This window comes from Globicephala melas, chromosome X (genome assembly GCF_963455315.2).
Source record: "Globicephala melas chromosome X, mGloMel1.2, whole genome shotgun sequence".
NCBI lineage: Eukaryota > Metazoa > Chordata > Mammalia > Artiodactyla > Delphinidae > Globicephala > Globicephala melas.
In genome coordinates, this window is record NC_083335.1 from 28623285 (window position 1) to 28639111 (window position 15827).

Below are 15827 nucleotides of genomic sequence, written 5' to 3' on the forward strand. Positions count from 1 at the left end.
ATGGTCGCTGAGCCTGCGCATCCGGAGCCTGTGCTCTGCAACGGGAGAGGCCACAACAGTGAGAGGCCCGCGTACCGCAAAAAAAAAAAAAAAAAGGTGCAATTCCTATTTATAATAGCCAAGGCATGGAAACAACCTAAATGTTCATTGACAGATGAATGGATAAAGAAGATGTGGTACATATATATAATGGAGTATTACTCAGCCATAAAAAATGATGAAATAATGCCATTTACAGCAACATGGATGGACCTAGAGATTATCATATTAAGTGAAGTAAGTCACACAAAGACAAGTATCATATGATATCACTTATATGTGGAATCTGAAAAAATGATACAAATGCACTTATTTACAAAACAGAAACAGACTCACAGACATAAGAAAACAAACTTATGGTTACCAAAGGGGAGAGGTGGGGGAGGGATGAATTAGGAGTTTGGGATTAGCAGATACAAACTACTATACATAAAATAGATAACCAACAAGGGCCTACTGTATAGCACAGGGAACTATATTCAGTATCTTATAATTAACTATAATGAAAAGTAATCTGAAAAAGAGTATATATGTGTGTGTGTATATATATATATATATATATATATATATATAAGTGAATCACTTTGCTGTATACCTGAAACTAATACAACATTGTAAATCAGCTATAATGTGCAATTCCATAATTTTTAGTAAATTCACAGATATGTGCAAATATTACCACAGTCAATTTTGGTATATTTTTATCACCAGAAAAATAAACCCCTGCTCTTTAGATAACTCCCCTCCCACCCTCTATCTCCTTCAGCCCTAAGCAACTACTAATCTACTTCCTGTCTCTATGGTTTGCCTTATTCTGCACATTGCATGTGAATGGAATCATACAAAATGTTACCTTTTTTGACTGGCTTCTTTAAGTTAGCGTAATGTTCTCAGTGGTCATCCATGTTGTAGCATGAATCAACACTTCATTCCTTTTTGTGGCTGAATGGTATTCCATGATATGGCTATAACACATTTTATTCACTCATGAATTGATGGTCATTGGTGTTTTTTCCTATTTTGGGCTATTTTGAACAGTGCTGCTATGAACACGCATGTAAAAGTTTTTGTTTGATAAGCTGTTTTCAAATCTTTTGAGTGTATTCCTAGAAGTGGATGTGCAAGTCATATGGTAATTCTATGTTCAACTTATTTAGGAACTGCCAAACTGTATTCCACAGAAATTGCACCATTTTGCAAAAATTCCCACCAACAGTGCACAAGAGTTCCAGTTTCTCCATTCCCTAGTCAACATTCATTATTACCTGGTTTTGTTTTGTTTTTCCTAATACCCATCCTCATAGGTGAGAAGTAGTATCTCAATGTGAATTTGATCTGTTTTTTGCTAAGGATTAGTGATGTTGAGCATCTTTTCATGTGTTTTTTGGTCATTTGCATATCTTCTTTACAGAAATGTCTCTTTGTGATCTTTGTTCATTTCTTAATTGAGTTTTTTGTTGTTGTTGAGTTGGAGTTCTGTATATTAATCCCTTGTCAGACATATATTTGCAGATATTTTCCCCCATTCTGTAGGTTGTCTTTTCACTTTTCTTGATAATATACTTTGGTACACAAAAGTTTTTAATTTGATGAAGTTCAAATTATCTATATTTTCTTTTGTTGTTTGTGCTTATGGTGTCATATTTAAGAACTGTTTGCCAAACCTGAGGGCATAAGGATTTACCTCTGTGTTTTCTTCTAAGAATTTTATCATTCAGCTCTAACATTTAGGTTTTTGATTCATTTTAGTTATTTTTGTATATTGTATGAAGTAAGGGTCCAACTTCATTCTTTTGCATGTGGCTATCCAGTTGTGCTTAGTGCCATTTGTTGAAGGGACTGTCTTTTCCCTACTGAATGATCTTGGCACCCTTGTTGAAAATCAGTTGATTTTCAACAAATAAAGCCACAGATACATGGCTTTATTTCTGGATTATCAATTCCATTCTATTGATCTCTATGTCTGTTCTTGTGCCAGCACCACACAGTTTTGATTACCATTGCTTTGTAGTAAGTTTTGAAATTAGGAAATTTGAGTCTTCCCACTTTGTTCTTGTTTTTCAATATTGTTCTGACTGTGCTAGGCCCCTTGCAATTATATAGGAATTTTAGAATCAGCTAGAAAGTTTCTACAAAGAAGTCAGTTGAGATTCTGATAGGGTCTATGTTAAATCTTCAGATCAGTTTGGGGGGAATTGCCATCTTAACATTATTAATTCAATCCATGAACGTGGGATGTTTTCCCATTTATTTAGATCTTATTGAACTTTTTTTTTCAGCAGTGTTTTGTAGTTTTCGGGATATAAGTTTTGTGCTTCTTAAATTTATTCCGAAGTGTTCTTTCCTTTTGCATGCTATTATTAATGAAATTGTTCTCTTAATTCCATTTTATATTGTTTATTGCAAGTGTATAGAAGTACAATTGAATTCTATATATTGAAATTGTATCCTGTAACCTTGCTGAACTCATTTATTAATTCTAATAGTCTTTTACCCAATTCCTTAGGATTTTCTATACATAAGTTCATGTCATCTGCTAAAAGAGAAAGTTTCATTGCCTCCTTTCCAACCTGGATGCCTTTTATTTTTTTTCTTGACCAATTGCCCTGGCTACTACTTTGAGCCCATTGTTGAATAGAAATAGTGAGAGCAGTTACCCTTGTGTTGTTCTTGATTGTACAGGGCAAGCATCCAATCTTTCACCATTAAGTATTGCATTAAATTAGCACTTATCTTGATTACTGAGTTTGGGAAAACCCTCAAAATTTTCAGCCTGAGATATCACTCAGTTCACCTCAGTCCCGGACCTGCAGTTTTAAAAGATTTGGAGGAAATTGTAACAACTCCTAAGGATTCTGAATTCATACTGCTGTGCAAGTGGCTTTATCTTCTCTTTCTGTTTTGAAGAAAACAAATCTGTAAATCACAGTTCATGCATTCATTGTTTTGGGTGAGGTTAACTTATGGAATAAGATCCAATTAGCAGGCCGATATACAAAGAAAAAGCCTTGTCTCTAGATCAAATGATAAGGCAAGTCACAAGTGATTCTTATTTCAACTTTTTTGATTAATCAACAAACTTCAGGCCTGTATATATCTCATAATATGACTCATACTATGGATATGAAAGATTCTATAAAGTATAGAGCTACCTGAACTTCCCTTCCTTCCTTCTTTCATTTTGTTAAGTTTGCTAAATATACCTGGTAGGGACCCAGAAAAACTGTTATCTTTATCCAGACCTGCATGTTCTGTGTACTCCCTTGAATTCCTTGCACAGTAAAAGTTGAGTGACCTAATTAGTAAAGTGGAGATTTATTTTGGAAAAGTTTTTGTCTGGAATGTTGGCTTTCTATGGAGTTCTGATTAGTGAATTGTCATTTAAAGGTTTTTACCATATTTGAAAGTCACTCACTAAAAAGAGAGAAAACTCTAGTAAATGGACTGTACTCACTGTGGTCAGACAGACCAGGTTTTCATTGTTTTTCATTTAACTGACTCATGTTGATTATGACTGAATGGGGTGTTAAAACAGTATTGTATCTTTTTAAAAGGAAATTCTTTGTCTTTTTAATTTAACATTGAAGAATATGATAAACCTTTAAGAGACAGATTACAATTAAATACTCACATTTTTTGCTAAGATTGATTGTGGTATATAAATTACAGTGATCTTAATTAAAGAGAGTTCTTAATATAATTAGCTGATCATGTGGGTAGAATTCAATATATTCTTCTTGGTCAAAATAACAAATATATGTGTATAATATGTATTATATAAATTATAATATAAATTATATAATATATATAAATGAGTAGACTTTTCAAAATCTGTTTGAATTTTTCAAATTTTCCACATAAAAATTTTGTCCAAAAGATAAGCACCTTCTATTCATATTGCCCTAAGTTATTTGGGGGAATGACTGATACTTTTTAAAGAAATGTTATACTGATTTTATCACTGGGAAAGAAATACTTTCATTTCTTTTGCTATTATTTAGATTTTGCTTAGTGTTTAGAGCATGGACTTCAGATTTCAGCTATAGATTGATTTGAAAACTAGACTCCTTCAGCTTAAAGGCCTCTGGTGCAGAGACAATAAAATGATTCATTCTTTATTTTTATAATACTAGAAAAATATAATGTAATAAAACACTGCATTGCATCTAGATTTTTTGAGAGTCTCTTGGAGCTTGGTTATTCCATTATATTGGAGATAAAAGCGTTTTTGTTTTAAGATAGCTTATGAATCTCATTTTGCTCGGATAAACAGCTTTCTGGTAAAGTGATTACTGTAATATAAAAGCACTTAAGAATGTTACCCTTTGGAACATGGAGGACAAATTGAATTTTGGCCTGCTAGCATGGGGATGGGAAATAAACAACCTTCACCTGCTTGCTTAAACTAACCCCAAACTGGAAGCTTTAATAGATGAACCCACTTAATTGTCTTCCCCAGTAAAATGCACAATAAGTTTTTGTTTCTCTTCCCTGATTTTCTGTATAGATTTCATTAAAAAGGTTTTTTTGTAAGCCTTTTTCTTCACCTTCATTGTCTTTCTCCCTCTCTCTCTTTTTTTTTTTTTTTTTGCGGTACGCGGGCCTCTCACTGTTGTGGCCTCTCCCGTTGCGGAGCACAGGCTCCGGACGCGCAGGCTCAGCGGCCATGGCTCACGGGCCCAGCCGCTCCGCGGCATGTGGGATCTTCCCGGACCGGGGCACGAACACGTGTCCCCTGCATCGGCAAGCAGACTCTCAACCACTGCGCCACCAGGGAAGCCCTCTCTTTTTTTAATTGAGGTATAATTGACGTATAACATTGTGTTAATTTCAGTTATGCAACATAATGAATCAATATTTGTATATATTGTAAAATGATCACCTCAGTAAGTCTAGTTAACATCTGTCACCGTACATAGATACAACTTTTTTTCTTGTGATGGGAACTTTTAAGATTTACTCTCTTAACAAATTCCAAATGCAATACAGTATTAATAACTACAGTCAACTTGCTGTACATTACTTTGTCATTTTCTTTTTTTAAAGTATAATATTTTATTGTACCTAGGGTTTTTAAAATTTTCATTGAAATATAGTTGATTTACAATATTGTCTTAGTTTCAGGTGTATAGCAAAATGATTCAGTTATATATATATATGTATATATGTATGCTTTTTTATATTATTTTCTGTTATAGGTTATTACAAGATACTGAGTAGAGTTCCCTGTGCTATACAGTAGGTCCTTGTTGGTTATCTATTTTATATACAGTAATGTATATATTTTAACCCCAAACTCCTAATCTATCCCTCCTCCCACTTTTCCCCTTTGGTAACCATAAGTTTGTTTTCTGTGTCTGTGAGTCTATTTCTGTTTTGTAAATAAGTTCACTTGTATCATTTTTTTTAGATTCCACATATAACGATATCATATGATGTTTGTCTTTCTCTGTCTGACTTTGTTCACTTAATATGATAATCTCTAGGTCCATCCATGTTGCTGCAAATGGCATTACTTCATTCCCTTTTAATGGCTGAGTAATATTCCATTGGGTATATGTACCACATCTTCTTTATCCATTCATTTATTGATGGACATTTAGGTTGCTTCCATGTCTTGGCTGTTGTAAATAGTGCTGTAATGAACATTAGGGTGCATGTATCTTTTCAAATTATAGTTTGAAACTAGAACTACCATATGATCCAGCAGTTCCACTCCTGGGTATATAGCTGAAAAAAAAAGAAAACACTAATTTGAAAAGATACATGCACCCCAGTGTTCATAACAGCATTATTTATAATAGCCAAGATATGGAAGCAACCTAAGTGTCCACCAACAGATGAATGGATAAAGAAGATGTGATACACACACACATGCATGCACACGTGCACACACACATAATGGGATACTACTTAGCCATAAAAAAAGAATGAAAATTTTGCCATTTGCAACAACATGGATGGACTTGGAGGGTATTATGCTTAGTGAAATAAGTCAGACAGAAAGACAATTACTGTATGATCTCACTTATATGTAGAATCTAAAAAATAAAACAAGCTAGTGAATATAACAAAAAAGAAACATACTCACAGATATAAAGAACAAACTAGTGGTTATCAGTGGGGAGAGGGAAGGGGGTAGGGGAAAGATAGGAGTAGAGGATTAAGAGATTCAAACTACTATGTATAAAATAAAGATGATTCAAGGATATATTGCACAGCACAGGGAATATAGCCAATATTTTACAATAACTATAAATGGAGTATAGCCTTTAAAAATTGTGAATCACTTTGTTGTATACCTGAACTTATATAATATCAACTACACATCAATACAATTTTTTTTTAAATGTGGAGACAAACAGTAATGTGTCTTTAACATGCTGTAGATTTTCTCTTGGTTTCTGCCACACTCAAGCACACACACAAATTGAGGTTGAACATCTTTTCTTATGCTTCTTCTCTTTGTTTTTACTCTTCTTCTATGAAAACCCTGTTCAAATACTTGCCCACTGTGTTGCTCATCTTTATTAATGATTTTGGGGGGAATACTTTACGTACGATGAGCCTTAAACTTTTGCCTGTTGTATGTCTCTCCACTTCCCCTTGTCTTTTTTTTTTTTTTTTTTTTGCGGTACGCGGGCCTCTCACTGTTGTGGCCTCTCCCGTTGCGGAGCACAGGCTCCGATGCGCAGGTTCAGCGGCCATGGCTCACGGGCCCAGCCGCTCAGCGGCATGTGGGATGTTCCCGGACCAGGGCACTAACCCGTGTCCCCTGCATCGGCAGACGGACTCTCAACCACTGCGCCACCAGGGAAGCCCGCCCCTTGTCTTTTAAGTTTGTTATGGTGTGTTGCACCACATAAAATTGTAACCTTTTTTTTAACTAACAAACTTACAGACCACTTTTATTTTCTTTATGGCTTCTGTGTTTTGTGTTGGCCCTTGGAAAGATTTTATTTATGTCATATTAAAAAGATATTCTCTCCCATTCAGTAGGTTACCTTTCTGTTTTCTTGATAGTTTCCTTTGCTGTGAAAAAGCTTTTAAGTTTGATTGGGTCCCATTTGTTTATTTTTGCTTTTGTTTCCCCTATCCATGGAGACAGATCCAAAAACATATCTCTAAGACCAAGGTCAAAGAGTCTACTGCCTTTGCTTTTTTCTAGGAGTTTTATGGTTTAATATCCAAAATATATAAAGAACTTATACAGCTCAATTTAAAAAAACAAATAACTTGATTAAAAAATGGGCAGGGGATTTGAATAGGCATTTTTCCAGAGAAGACATACAGACTGCCAACAGGCACATGAAACGATGCTCAACATCACTAATCATCAGGGAAATGCAAATCAAAACCACAGTGAGATAGCACATTACACCTGTTAGGATGGCCATCGTCAAAACAACAAGAAATAATAAGTGTTGGCAAGGATGTGGAGAAAAGGGAACCCTTGTGTACTTTGGTGGGAATTAAATTGGTGCAGCCACAGTGGAAAACACTATGGAGGTTCTTCAAAAAATTGAAAGTAGAACTACCATATGATCCAGTCCATTCCTAGGCATTTATCCGAAGAAAATGAAAATACTAATTTGAAAAGATACATGCACCCCAATGTTCATAGCAGCACTATTCACAATAGCCAAGATATGGAAGCAACCTGAGTGTCCATCAGCAGATGAATGGATAAAGATGTATATACAATGGAATATTACTCAGCCATAAAAAAGAATGAAATAATGCCATTTGCAGCCACATGGATGGACCTAGATTATCATACTAAATGAAGTAAATTAGACAGAGGAAGACAAATGCTAACTTTCCAGAGTAAGACTGGGAAGGAGAATGACGAGAAATTAATTCTTCCTTAACCAGGTGAATGGCGGGGGGTGGGGTGGGCTTAACCTCAGACAGAGGTTGATTAAGTGAGAGAGATTAAATATATAATTTAGGTTAAGAATTTTGGTGGGTGGCAGAGGGAGACATACTATAATGTCACTCCTATAGATAAGAGTTGTAAACATGAAGTTGCAAGAAATGAAGCCAGCTAAGTTTGTCTATTGACACTTAATAAATGTTAGTTAGATGAAGTTTGGCCCTTATTATATGAGGACAGTAACTATTAGAAAATCAGATAGAATTGCATTAATACAAGGGTAATAACTTCAACGTTGGTAAAAAGACGAATGACAGCATTAACCAACAGTATATCCCAAAGGCATTCCTAAAGCCTGTTATGAGTGTCAACATGAAAAGGGACTTCCAGTGGATCATATCACAGAAGGAAGGAGTAGTAGTATTGCAAAAAGCAGTGGAACTGCATGGTGTGGGTGTATGGTGTATACCTGTATCGATAAAGAGCAAGATGGTAGTGACCACATGGGGCAGGTTGCCCCCATGACTGTAGAAAGAAAAGTGAAATTATGGAGAAGAGTGGGTCAGTCACCTTGGCATACGGCCTGGGGCAGGAAGAAACTTATGCAACATAGGGATCCAGTCTATTTGGTCAGAGGAAGCCAGGCAGGCTGATCTCTTACATAAAAGGTGTGTTCTGAAATCAGCTGTCACTGCAACCGTTTGTACAGTGCAACTGTCATCCTTCATAGCATTGCACATTTTGTTAGGGGTGCATATGTGGGAACATTCTACATAGTCCTAGCTGGTTTTAGACTTTCTCTAGGGAAAATCACCACCCAGCTCAAATCTGACGCTCGATTGTTTTAGGGTAGGACCTCTCAGTACCACAGGTGGGAGGGGAGCATGGTGTCTGTCATGTGTGAAAACTGAATGATTCGATAGTCTATGCCATTTAAAAAATTAACTTTTATATAGCAAACTATGCCTGTTTCTTAAATTCCACATTTTGCAATTTCAAAATGATTTTGATTTTTTCGTGATGCAGCTACATATAACTTGATTTAGCGAAAGGCAATTATGTACAATTTTTCTACATTTTGCAGTTTTTCGATTTTGTAGTGTTTAGCACTTTTCACTGATATTTTCTGTCAGCTTTTATTTTCTGTATTTATCAGAATTTTAGTTGAAGACAAATGATTATAGAAACACTTAAAATTTCTTTTATATAACTTCGACTTAGTTCATAAGCAGGGCTTTCCTTACATGGTGTGAAATTGGTTAGGCATATCTCGAATCTCATTATTTTTAAGGCTGTTGGTTCTTAGATAGGGTAGGAAAGTGAGACTGTGGGTTTTAATTAAATGCTAAGTCATAAACTAGAATCTCTATTTGAAATATTATCTAACTATATGACAGGTGATTGAGAATTACTAGGTTTGTGAATTACTTAAAAATTCTTAAGAGTAAAATTGGTTGAACTTAGGCAAGATATCTCAGCCATCAAAAACAGTCTTGTCAGTTTTATTTCTTGTGATCTAAGTAGAATATTTTAAAGGCAAAGCGACAATTAGGTCTTTGTCAGGTGTGTGCTCTGAGTAACGACTAGTTTCCCTTTTATTCATCAGAGTATTTATGGCCATGGAGAACTGTGTCTTTTTAATTACATGGTGTGTCTGGGTATATATTTATCCTTTCTTTTTTTTTTCTTAAATGCTGGCATTTGTCTTATCTGCTTTATCTACACAGTCCTTACTTTAGGGCAGAGATAATATATTGTTCATTTTTACTTCTTTTTTATTAAAATATTTCAAGCATAGGGAAAAGTACAGAGACCAATATAACAAACACTCATATAACCCCCATTTAGCTATGTAATACCTTAACATTTTGCCATTTTTGTTTCAGATCCTTAGCAAAATGCTAGATACAGGCGCAGCTCCTTGGCGTATCTCTCCCCAGTTGCATTCCTCTCCCTTCCTCTCTGGAGGTAACGACTATGCCAAATTTTCTCATCGTTCCTATGAATATTTTTATGCTTTTCCTACATATGTACGTATGTGTCTGTATGTCAATCTGGTATTATCCTATGTGCTTTTGAAATTTATTCCATAGTATTGTACTACTTTTAGTTTACATTTTTTTTTACTGAAGTATAGTTGACTCACATTGTTATGTTAGTTTCAACTGTACAGCAAAGTGATTCAGTTATACATATACACACACGCACACACACATATATATATATTCTTTTTCAGATTCTTTCCCCTTATAGCTTATTACAAAATATTGACTATAGTTTCCGGTGCGATACGGTAGGACCTTGTTGGTTATCTATTTTACATATGGTAGTGTGTATCTGTTAACCCCAAACTCCTAATTTATCCCTCCCTCCCCTTTCCCCTTTGGTAACCATAAGTTTGTTTTCTATGTCTGTGGGTCTATTTTTGTTTTGTATATAAGTTCATTTGTATCATTTTTTTTTTAGATTCCACACATAAGTGATATCATGATATTTGTCTTTGTCTGGCTTACTTCACTTAGTATGATAATCTCTAGGTCCATCCATATTGCTGCAAATGACATTATTTCATTTTTTATGGCTGAGTAGTATTCCATCGTGTATGGGTGTGTGTGTGTGTGTATACACACATGTACACAGACACACACACAGACATCACGTCTTTATTTGTTCATCTGTTGATGGACATTTAGGTTGCTTCCACATATGTCTTGGCTATTGTAAATAGTGCTGCTTTGAACATTGGGGTGCATGTATCTTTTTGTATTATGGTTTTCTCTAGATATATGCCCAGGAGTGGGATTGCAGGATCATATGGTAGCTCTATTTTTAGTTTTCTAAGGAACCTCCATACTGCTCTCCATAGTGGCTGCACCAACTTAATGTTCCCACCAACAGTGCAGGAGGGTTCCCTTTTCTCCACACCGTCTCCAGCATTTATTATTTGTAGACTTTTGATGATGGCCATTCTGACTGGTGTGAGGTGATACCTCACTGTAGTTTTGATTTGCATTTCTCTAATAATTAGTGATGTTGAGCATCTTTTCATGTGCCTTTTGGCCATCTGTATATCTTCTTTGGAGAAATGTCTATTTAGATCTTCTTCCCAATTTTTGATTGAGTTGTTTGTGGTTTTTTGATAGTGAACTGTATGAGATGTTTGTATATTTTGGAGATTAATCCCTCGTTGTTTGCATCGTTTGCAAATATTTTCTCACATTCTATAGGTTTTCTTTTTGTTTTGTTTGTGGTTTCCTTTGCTGTGCAAAAGCTTTTGAGTTTAATTAGGTCCCATTTGTTTATTTTTGATTTTATTTGCATTAGTCTAGGAGACAGATCCAAAAAGATCTTGCTATGATTTATGTCAAAGAATGTCCTGCCCCTGTTTTCCTCTAGGAGTTTTTTAGCATAATGCTTTTCATATTTACCTGCTCTAGTATCTTCCGTTATGAAAACAAAGTAAAACAAAACATTATCTACTTCTATCCTATATCCCTCTCCATCTACCACCTTTTTTTTTTTTTTTTTTTTTTTTTTTCCGGTACGCGGGCCTCTCACTGTTGTGGCCTCTCCCGTTGCGGAGCACAGGCTCCGGACGCACAGGCTCAGTGGCCATGGCTCATGGGCCCAGCTGCTCCGCAGCATGTGGGATCTTCCCGGACCGGGGCACGAACCCGCGTCCCCTGCATCGGCAGGCGGACTCTCAACCACTGCGCCACCAGGGAAACGCTCTACCACCTATTTATATCTCTTCCTAAGTGAGTGTTGTGTGTGTCTGTTTCCTCTCTTTGTTCTCTCTTGAACCCACAATAATGAAACTTTTCACCACCATTCCATGTAAACAGTTCTTATCAAGGTGACCAGTGACCTCTGGGTTACCACACCGAGTTGTTATTTCTCCATTCTTCACTTAACCTTTCAACAGCATCTGACACACTTGGTTATCCCTTTCTTCATGTAACACTTTAGTTTACCTTTTAGATTACTGCATCTCCCTGGTTTTCCTCCTACCTCATGTCTACTCCTTCTTACTCTTTTTGCCACATTCTCATTAGTTTTTAATTTGAAATAAATTGAACGGAAAAGTATAGACTGAAAATGGAACATCTCTCCCTGCCCCCCTCAAAACCCATATTCCCTCTCACTAATAAAAAATATAAACAAGCTTCATTTGTGTGTGCATGTGTCTATAAATTTCATAGGTGGAAACAGTGCCTCATTTTAAATTACAATTATTTGTTTCTTAATTATTTTTATTTACTGTACACTTTCTGTTTATATTACTTGCTCACTTTTACTATAGTGTTTTATTGGTTTTATTGATTAAGTGTTTGTGTTTGTGTGTATAAATTAATATCATTAACTCTGTTGTCTGTCATGTGTATTGTGAATTTTTTTTGAATTTTATTTATTTTTTTATACAGCAGGTTCTTATTAGTTATCCATTTGACAGACATCAGTGTATACATGTCAATCCCAATCTCCCAATTCATCCCACCACCACCACCACCCCCACTGCTTTCTCCCCTTGGTGTCCATACGTTTGTTCTCTACATCTGTGTCTCTATTTCTGCCCTGCAAACCAGTTCATCTGTACCATTTTTCTTGGTTCCACATACATGTGTTAATATACGATATTTGTTTTTCTCTTTCTGACTTACTTCACTCTGTATGACAGTCTCTAGATCCATCCACGTCTCTACAAATGACCCAATTACATTCCTTTTTATGGCTGAGTAATATTCCATTGTATATATGTACCACATCTTCTTTATCCATTCGTCTGTTGATGGGCATTTAGGTTGCTTCCATGACCTGGCTATTGTAAATAGTGCTGCAGTGAACATTGGGGTGCATGTATCTTTTTGAATTATGGTTTTCTCTGGGTATATGCCCAGGAGTGCGACTACTGGGTCATATGGTAATTCTATTTTTAGTTTTTTAAGGAACCTCCATACTGTTCTCCATAGTGGCTGTATCAATTTACATTCCCACCAACAGTGCAAGAGGGTTCCCTTTTCTCCACACCCTCTCCAGCATTTGTTGTTTGTAGATTTTCTGATGATGCCCATTCTAACAGGTGTGAGGTGATACCTCATTGTAGTTTTGATCTACATTTCTCTAATAATTAGTGATGTTGAGCAGCTTTTCATGTGCTTCTTGGCCATCTGTATGTCTTCTTTGGAGAAATGTCTATTTAGGTCTTCTGCCCATTTTTGGATTGGGTTGTTTGTTTTTTTAATATTGAGCTGCATGACCTGTTTATATATTTTGGAGCTTAATCCTTTGTCCGTTGATTCGTTTGCAAATATTTTCTCCCATTCTGAGGGTTGTCTTTTTGTCTTCTTTGTAGTTTCCTTTTCTGTGCAAAAGCTTTTAAGTTTCATTAGGTCCCATCTGTTTATTTTTGTTTTTATTTCCATTACTCTAGGAGGTGGGTCAAAAAAGATCTTGCTGTGATTTATGCCAAAGAGTGTTCTTCCTACGTTTTCCTCTAAGAGTTTTATAGTGTCCTGTCTTACATTTAGGTCTCTAATCCATTTTGAGTTTATTTATTTATTTATTTATTTGCGGTACGTGGGCCTCTCACTGCTGTGGCCTCTCCCATTGCTGAGCACAGGCTCCGTACGCGCAGGCTCGGCGGCCATGGCTCACGGGCCTAGGCGCTCCACGGCATGTGGGATCTTCCCGGACCGGGGCACGAACCCGTGTCCCCTGCGTCGGCAGGCGGACTCTCAACCACTGCGCCACCAGGGAAGCCCCATTTTGAGTTTATTTTTGTGTATGGTGTTAGGGAGTGCTCTAATTTCATTCTTTTACATGTAGCTGTCCAGTTTTCCCAGTACCACTTATTGTGAATTATTTTTCCTGCTTTATCAAATGCCATTTGACTTTGTGGTATTTTTGAAGTACAGAGTTCTAATTTTTTGCTACAATCAGATTTAACAGTTTTTTCCTTTATGGTTCCTGGGTTCTGGCTGCTGCGTACCTTCTCCACTGAATCATTATAAATAATTTCACTAGGGTTTTCTTTAGTACTGCTTCAAAGCTTCCTTTTTTACCTTTAAATCTTTGGTCCTTCTGGAATTTATTTAGTGTATGAAGTGAAGTAGCGTACAACCTATTTATTTTTCTAAGTGACTACCTGATCGTCCCCCAATCGTTTAATCATCTCTATTTCTCTTACTCGTTTGGAGACTACCTTCACTGTAGAGTAATTCCCTGATGTATTTAAATTCCTCACGAGTTATTAAAAGAATTTATTTATTTCTGTTTTATTTTTCAAACACTGCAGTGGGATTCTCCCCACTCATCGAACTACTCTTGAAAAAAGGTCATCGTGGACTTTATAGCTGTCAAATCATTTAGCTGTATCTTACTTTGGGCAGAACATGAAACAGTTGAATACCCTCTAACCACTGTTCTTCTGAACTATCCTTCTTCTTTTCACAATTCTCTTAGTTTCCCTCCTACCTATTGTCTCTTTTCTTTGCTAGCTTGTCTTCCTCTGTTTATTGCACAAAAGTGTTCATTGAGTTTGCACTTTCTCCTGGCATGAGTAATATTTTCCAGTCTCATCACTTAACTGGCTAAATATTCCTGTGTTTTCCTTTCTACTTCCAACCTAAATCTAGACCTATATTTCCAATTTTCTGTTAGATACTATATGTTGGGCCCTGGGTTACTTCTATATGTCTATACAAACCATTGTTGTTTTTAGTGTTTTTCCTCCTTTCTATACCCTACCTCACTTGATATCATCACCATTTCCCCTTGTTACTTAAATAGATTTTGTCTTTGCTATGTCCCCTTATCCCTTTAAAATCTGCCAGTGATCTGTCATAAGTCCTAGATCTTCCTGCCTGCCCTCATAGTCCTTGTCTGTGCTCTCATCTCATGCCTTGATTTTGGAAGTAGTTCTTATCGGTCTCCATACTTCTGGTCTCTCTCTCTGATCCACCACCACATTGCAGGCAGTGTTAATTTTCTAATACATATGTTTGATCATACAAACTCCATGGTTAAAAATGGTTGGTTTCATTTATATCCTGCATAAGTTGATCACATGCACTTACTTCCTCTCTCTTCCTAACTCCATTAAAATGAGAATAAAGAAATGGAAAAATTCAAAAGGACAAAGAGAACAGGAATGGAAACACTGACAGATGTAAGGTTGGAACTATTTTTTTACTTAGAGCAAAGGAAGTTACAACTCCAATATCTTCCCCTATGTGAACTTTCGAGAGAAAGCAACTCATTCTTCCCATAGAATTCCTAATATTTCAAGACTTGGAGGCACCTGGTCTGTAGAAGGCAGGAATGAGTCATGTGATTGAAAGCATGGGCTGTTCTTTGAAAGTCTAAAATAAGTCGCTGAAGTCTCCTGTACCATCACCCCCTCTCTGCTCCTCTGGAGATCAGAGGTTTATTATGTGGAGAATTTGACAGGAGAGCCCCAGACTCAGAGATCCAGGTGCAGCAAGTGGATTGCTTAAAACGATGGGATTAAGTGAAAGTTTGCATACCTAATTTTGGGACCTGTATGTTCTACCCTAGATGTAGTTGGTAAAAAGTTTCATGAATTAATTATTTTCACATTCCCAGATTCCTGATAGTAATCTAGATATAGCTGGTTTTCTCTTGGCACGTCTTCTAAAAAATCATGTAGCCTAAACAAAATTAAAATTTCTCAACCTCTCAGAATTCTCTCACTGGTTAAACACTTTTAGAAAAGGTAAGTCAAAAGTCAGTTGATTTTGAGATGCTTAAAAAATTTATTTTGTTTAGGCTACTCAGTTTCTTTACTTGTAATAACAGAGAATATAAGCAGAGAAATGCGATTGTGCAAATAATTATGAATGCTATGTTGTCATTTGATTTGTTTCTTTTTTAGAGTTTTGAAGACCCAAGA

At 36.1% G+C, this 15827-nt stretch overlaps 1 protein-coding gene across 9 annotated transcripts in view; it reads left to right on the plus strand.

The window, feature by feature from the left end:
* The window catches only part of KLHL13 (kelch like family member 13), a 186548-nt gene that overhangs the window by 56576 nt on the left and 114145 nt on the right, over positions 1-15827 (plus strand). For 2 of the 9 annotated variants that reach the window (XM_060292535.1, XM_060292541.1), the window contains exon 2: positions 9802-9883. The exons of the other annotated variants lie outside the window; for them this stretch is intronic. The gene's annotated coding sequence lies outside the window, so the exon portion shown is untranslated. The remainder of the gene's footprint in view (positions 1-9801; positions 9884-15827) is intronic. 9 annotated transcript variants of the gene reach the window in all.